The following is a 7988-nucleotide window of genomic DNA, read 5'->3' as shown; positions in this document are numbered from 1 at the left end:
TTTTTGACCACTTAAGAACTAATCAATTTAAAGCTTTGACTCTTCAAAAACGAAATGTTTTACCTTTTTAATTTAAAATTTACATGAATTTTAAAAGTATCAAAAGAACCATTACTTTTTTATGAATAAAAAATAAAATTATCATTACAAGAAATTCTGTTATTTAGTGTTGGTTATCGACATAAAAAAACAGATTATTGTCGGTTTTGCTTCAGTGTCTTGATAGATATAGTTTCATACAAGCAATTTAATACATATAACATTACAATAAATCCTCAAATTTTTTATTAAAATATAGAAAGAATAAAAACCTAATATATCTTAGAGATGAAAACTCCACATTTTTTTGACTTATTAAGATTTTGTTTACTTTTGTAATTAAAAACAAAACTTTAAAATTTTTGACCACTTAAGAACTAATCAATTTAAAGCTTTGACTCTTCAAAAACAAAATGTTTTACCTTTTTAATTTAAAATTTACATGAATTTTATAAGCATCAAAAGAACCATTACTTTTTTATGAATAAAAAATAAAATGATCATTACAAGAAATTCTGTTATTTAGTGTTGGTTATCGACATAAAAAAAACAGATTATTGTCGGTTTTGCTTCAGTGTCTTGATAGATATTAGTTTCATCCAAGCAACTTTAGATTCAACCATTTTTGTTGTTGATACTAATGTAGTACATGTTCAACCATACTAATTGTGTCGTTACATTGTTGACCCACACTAATTTCAGTGACGGAAATCATGTCATTTAGCATCAGATAGTCATAGTCGAAGCTAAAGTATAATTTTTTTTATCGGCAATTGTTAGTTGTTTATATGTTAGTATTTTGTTGTGGGTGAGACTCCACCCTCAACCTCCTACACCTTATTGTCGGTTTTGCTTCAGTGTCTTGATAGATATTAGTTTCATCCAAGCAACTTTAGATTCAACCATTTTTGTTGTTGATACTAATGTAGTACATGTTCAACCATACTAATTGTGTTGTTACATTGTTGACCCACACTAATTTCACTGACTGAAATCATGTCATTTAGCATCAGATAGTCATAGTCGAAGCTAAAGTATAGTTTTTTTTATCGGCAATTGTTAGTTGTTAGTATGTTAGTATTTTGTTGTGGGTGAGACTCCACCCTCAACCTCCTACACCCTACCATCTAACCACCTTATAAGTCCCTTAAATTAGTGTGGGTCAACAATGTAACGACACAATTAGTATGGTTGAACATGTACTACATTAGTATCAACAACAAAAATGGTTGAATCTAAAGTTGCTTGGATGAAACTAATATCTATCAAGACACTGAAGCAAAACCGACAATAAGGTGTAGGAGGTTGAGGGTGGAGTCTCACCCACAACAAAATACTAACATACTAACAACTAACAATTGGCACTTCATTCCTTACAACCACCTTCTTCACCATCAGACCACCTTATGGTTGAAGCTAAAGTATAGTTGATACTAAAGTTATTGGTGATCAAAGGAGACTTTCATTATCTATAATTTTTAGAAGGATCATTCAAATTACGTTATACATATTTATCAAGATACAAATTAAAAAATATGTAAGCTCCAAAGAATATTTTCATAAAGACATTATTTGAATATAGATAAAATGATAAAGAAATATTTTAATAAAATTAAATTCAAGTTCAGCAGGTGCCCCATCTATTCCTACTATATTTTGTCATTGATTATATATGGGTTTGGGGATTGAGTGTTTGGGTTTCTTAATTATTTTAACTTATATTTTTTGGTACTAGCAATGGTATTCTCTTAATTTTTTGGGTAAGAAGTTAACCCCTTTCGAAATTCGTGGATGTCCCTTACTTTTTTGGGTAAGAAGTTAACCCCTTGCAAGAAAACACAAAATGCAGAAAAAAAGGTTTTTTATTTAGTTGACATTTGACATCAACTTCACAAATAAGAATTTAATACATATATTGTTACAACAAATCCTCAATTTTTTATTAAAGTCTAGAAACAATAAAATCCGATATATCTTAGAAATGAAAACTCCACATTTTCTTGACCAATTAAGATTTTTTTTACTTTTGTAATTAAAAAGAACTTTACATTATTTTGACCACTTAAGAACTAGTTAATTTAAAGTTTTGCCTTGTCAAAAATAAAATATTTTAACTTTTAGTCAAATTTAAATGAAATTCAAAAGCATCAAAAGATCAATTACTTTTTTATGAATAAAAAAATAAAATGATCACTACAAGAAAACATTTTATTAGTGTTGGCTAAAGGCCAACACTAAATAGACAATATTGGCATAAACAAATGTATTAGTGTTAGTTTTGCTTCAATGTCTTGATAGACACTATTTTCATCCAAGCAACATTAGATTTAGTCATTTTGATGTTCACACTAATTTTACTGTGTCGTTACTTTTTTGGCCCACACTAATTTCCTTGACTTAATCATATCATTCAGTATTGGACTATCGAAATTAAAGTATAGTGGATGTAAAAATTGATGGAGACTAGATCCTCTCCCACACTAGAAAGATCAATACTGTCCTAGGATTATGACTTGTGGCGATATTTTAAATTGTAAAATAATATTTTTAATTAAAATAACTCAGAAAAAAGACAAAAATTATTACTCTCTTCCTCACGCAATCTCTCTCCTCCTTTCCCGGTTCCTTTCTATTTGAAACCAAAAATGAGGAAAAAAGACAAAAAAAATCATTCATATTTTCCTCACTCAGAGCTACTAAACCTTAACTACCCAACATTTTGTTATGGCCTTCTTGAGTGCCTCCTATGAACCTGCTTCCCCTGGTCAGCTCAAAGGAAAAGACCGTTGTTTCCGTGGATAACAATGGTTAGTTCGGTGGTGATAAGTGCTTCTAGTATGATCCATGTGAAAGGGAAAATGAGGAAATCAAGGAGACCAAAAAATGGACATGTTGCTTGAACTGCGGGTTCATCACCATAGGGACCACCTCTGACTTCGAAGAAAATGAATATTAGTGGGATGAGAGAAAGGACTATGATGGGTTTTATTGTGGAAGTTTGCAGAATTGGTTTCAAAGAGAAAGGAACATTGAAAGGATGAGAGAAATTGGGTGAGGAAGAGGAGGAGAGGAATGATTTTTGTCTTTTTTCTGAAATATTTTATTTAAAAATATTATTATATATGATGAGTATGCCTTTAAACTCGAATCCGACCCTAGACCCGATTTAATATAATGCATACTCATTTCAGATAAAATCTTCTCAATATTATTTATTATATTGAATATGTAATTTGATATATAAAATGATATATATATATATATATATATATTATAAATCATTTATATATGATGGAAAAAATTAGATAATCAATGATATTTTCGACCAAAAATTTGTCATTACTCGATACACATTTGAATAGAAACACATAAAAATATGATGAGTGAGTAACCATGGGACGGGTCAGGCCAGGTTATGCTTGGTCTCTATCCGGTCCTAAATATTGACCGAGTCTAATTTTTGAACCCGAACATGGTCCTAGACCTTATGAGACCTGGCTATATTCGACCTTGATCATGATTGGATCATACCAGGTGAGCGAGTAGTGTCAGTGTGAAGAATGAAATATTCGTACTTCTATCTTGGCATGATTTTGATGAAGACATCAAGATCACACAAAAAGAAGGAAAAATGAAGAAGATATTGAAGACACAGGAAAATCAAGCTTCAATTAGAGTCTAAGTCTTCAATAGGTACTTCAAACATTTACACTCTAATATAATTAGTAAGCAATGCTCAAATTAAAGTGAAAAACTATTTTGAAATGAAACTGAAAACTCTTAAACAAAGTTAAACAATTTTCAAAAAGCTAAGTAACAGGTTACTTGACCTGAATAACATGTTACTAGACATAGGTAACAAATTACTTGAATTGTATAACAGTGAGTAACATGTTACTGAGACTATGTAATAGGTTACATAACTAAGTAAAAAGTTACCCAAAATTTTTACATAGTGTAATCGATTATTGTCTTACATTAACCGGTTATTTCTCACAGAGAGTTTGAATAATCGATTACATCGTGGTGTAACCGATTACCCAGAGTTGTTATAACCATATTTTCAAATTCAAATTGAACAACTTTCATTCAAACTCAATGGGTTTCATTCCAATTGTGTCCCAACTTCATAGAATGGTATATTGGCTGATTAAAAGTCTATTTAAAGGCTTTAAGACTCTCATTTGAAACACACTTGACACAATCTGAATACATGTAATTTCATATACAACTCTTCGCACTTTTATTGCAACTTTTGCTCTAAACTTTTAGAATATTTCTGTAGTTCTTCAACTGCAAAGTTCTATTGTTTTCAAACTTAATTACTTTCAAAGAGCATTGTCTACTAAGTGTATTGAGTCAGAGGATTGTAATTTTTAGAATTGTTATATCTTGTAAAGGCAATCATGCCACAAAATTCATTCTTCAACATATTGTATGCTTGTCATCATAATGGTGTGGTAAGAAGGGGAAATATAGTACTTGGAAAGGTTGATTTCCAAGGGAGATGAGTATTTGTAAGTGAGTAAGGTACAAGGAGTCTCAGGGATAAAATTGTAATTATAATTCAAGATATCTAGTAAATAAATATATTGTGCTACAAGAGTATCGGATGTAGCTTTCGATGGATAAGAAGGTGAACCGGTATAAAAACTTGATATTCTTTCTCTATTCTCTCTACTATATCTATCTTGTTTTTGAATTACTTGTTGGTAATCTTTCTACAATAATTCTGCCGCATAAACACTTTGATATCATAAGCATAAAATTGACCATTGCCTTATACAACTAATTCACCTCCCCCCTCTTAGTTGTCATCTAATACTTACAATTAGAACTAGAGCTTAGTTTGGGTAAGTTACTCCCAAAGATCCTACATCTTTAGATGGCCTCTAGATACTTTCGGGAAGAAGGTTGCAACATTAATCGCCCTCCAAGTATTTTTGGAGAATGCTATGAATTTTGGAAAATAAGGATGAGAATCTTTATAGAATCTCAAGACATTGATATTTGGAATGCAATTGAGGAAAAACTATATAAACCCTTTACAGTAATCAATAGTGAAAGGGAAGTGAAACCTCAATCAATCTGGAACGTTGAGGATGAGAAGAAAGTCCAATATGACCTTAAGGCCAAAAACATCTTCACTTTAGCTCTAAGAATCGATGAATTCTTTAGAGTGTCTAATTGCAAATCGACAAAGGAAATGTGGGACACTCTAGAAACCACATACGAGGGGACTCAAGAAGTCAAGCGGTATAGACTCAATACTCTATCCAAGAGTATGAGATGTTCCGCATGAAACCATGAGAGAAAATTCTTGATCTCCAAAATAGCTTTACACATCTTACAAATCATTTGATTTCTTTAAGAAAAGTGTTGTCAAATAGTGACTTGAACTTGATATTTCTAAGATTATTAACAAGACAATGGCAACCTAAAGTGACAACAAATTTTGAAAAGAAAAGTTTATCAAAAATGTCATTGGCTGCACTTTTTGGCAAATTGCAGGAACATGAGTTGGAATTAAGTCAATTTGATCAACATGAGGAACAAGAAAAGAAGAGGAAAAAATCTTTCTTAACACAAAAGCGAAAGTATATGAGTCTTCAGAAGACGAATCAGAAAAAGAAGTCATGGAGGTTATGAGCATGTTGGTGAAGAAGTTCAGTGAATTTGTAAAAAGAAATAATGGAGTCAAGGCTGGACAATCAAGAAAATTCACTAAGGGTAATGAAGTTTCCACTTCAACTCAAAAGCTCAACTGTTTTGAATTTGGAAAACCTGATCACATGAAGATGGATTGTCTCACACTTAACAATAATCCCTTCAAAGGGAAAACAGAAAAGAGGACTGGAAGACGAGCCTATATTGCATGGGAAGATAATGACACAAGTTCCACTTTAGAACTAGAGAATGAGTGTAACGCCCCGAAAATTTCTCCAACAATATTGCCCCGAAATTGTTTTTGTAATATAAAACTCCTCCATTTACATTTGATTCCTTTTCGGGATATCATATTAAGTAACCTAAATTGCAGAAAAGACAATAATCGTTACCTAATGGTAACCAAAAGCCACTTAATATATCGTGGAATAATTATTTGTTGAAAATGATGGAAAATGTTTATACAAAACCAAAGGCGAAAATACAATCTTTATCCCAACTGAAAACATATACAATAAAAATCAATACATTAAATGTACCATACACAGATAACCTCTTCAAAAGCAAAATAGAATGGAAATGACTGCTAGTGACTAGCTCTAGTGCTAGCGGGTGCGCTAGGACACTTTTTGGGGTTCTCCTCCTTCTCAAAATCGAAGGATATGTCTACCACCTCAATAGAGTCCTCCCTACAGACTAACTCCACACAAACTAACTCCACACAGTCTTCCTCTTTGGCTTCCAACTCCTCCTCTTCAGCCTCAATCTCCGCTTCCCGGTCATTAGACACACCTTGCGACCTACTTCCCGCTCTCACATCTGCCTGAAGATCGGGCATCTCTGTCGAGCAACTCTCCTCCATGGTAGGGAATTGAGCACGTCATTCCAACTCCGTCTCCTAGTAGATGGTCCTGCAACAGTGGGTTCGTGAGGAATCACACACTAAATGGATGGTGCAATAGGTGCTAATCTCTATGCAGATAAGGTGAAAGAAGCCTCCAAGTCCAAATGATGTGAAGGGAAGTGCATCATAGAGCCATCATGTAACGCCCCAAAAATCATTTCATAAATACTATATTTAATCTCTTGGAAAAATGGGTAAAAAATTTCTTTTTAATACTTTCTTAATAGTTAAAATGTAATTGAACGAAACACAATTCTTTTCTGAATACTCCTCATTAATCAATTCTTGAAATTGTAATACATACATCATGGTTTATAAAATACAAGGCGAATTTATTATTCGCCCCTAACAAAGACAAAAAATAAAAATAAAATAATGTCGGGGCGTTGGCATTACAAAAGTACCCTACATAGATTCCCAATCAAAAGAAATAAAGTTGCTCCTAGACCGGTGATGCACTGGAAACCTCACTCGGATCTTCCTCGCTCTCCGAGTCTGAAGAGATCTCTATAACCTCCACCGAATCCTCTATGCAAATTAACTCTACAAAGTCATCGTCCTCGTCCTCCACCACCTCATTTGCTGTCCAATCCATCGAAGGGTCCGGAGTGAACCCCTAGGCCCCGATAAAGTAGCCATGCCTGCTCCTTCCGTCCCTCTTGGTGTTGAGTAAGTAGATGAGAATCCCGGTTGGGGCTAGGTCCTGACAACCTCTGATTTGCCTCTTGTCTCAATTGGTGTGGATGGACCGGCAAGTACAGACCTTTGCTCTGGTGGGATGAACGATGCTTCCCGGGTTGTGTAATGTATCAGGAGATGCAACACAGAGCCATCACATACGAGATCCGATTACAGGTTGTAGAGACAAGTGTAGGTGTATCTGTTTCCTTCAACACTCCATGCCCCCTCTTGGGACAAGGTAAAGCGGTAGCCTTTGATCATCGTTGATCTGCCCATCTAAACATGGATATATACGAGTACACCAGAAAGAAAGAGAAGGAGTAAAACATTTAATGAAAAACTTATCATTAACGTCGTGGAATTACACAAAATATCACAACAAGACAAAGAACAAGTTCATATATATCATATGATCATCCACACATGTATTAATGATGAATGAAGTATAAAACTCATGATTTTAGAATCAATATTGATAAATACCGTGTATGCATGTTATGCATATATCCACCATCCTTACACCATTATCCTCCCAAAAACTATTCGAAAATAACCGAGAGTTCAGGTCCCATAACAAGTTGATTTGATCGCACCAAAACTTATTCGTCGCGTGGATAAATATATATGATCGATTTGTTCTAATGGAACTGTCCATTTTAGGACGGTGTCATATCAAATATTTTTTGGGAATCCCTCT

This window comes from Lupinus angustifolius, unplaced genomic scaffold (assembly GCF_001865875.1).
Source record: "Lupinus angustifolius cultivar Tanjil unplaced genomic scaffold, LupAngTanjil_v1.0 Scaffold_93_5, whole genome shotgun sequence".
NCBI classification, from domain to species: domain Eukaryota; kingdom Viridiplantae; phylum Streptophyta; class Magnoliopsida; order Fabales; family Fabaceae; genus Lupinus; species Lupinus angustifolius.
The sequence above is the reverse complement of the archived record's forward strand: the minus strand, read 5'-3'. Positions refer to the sequence as shown.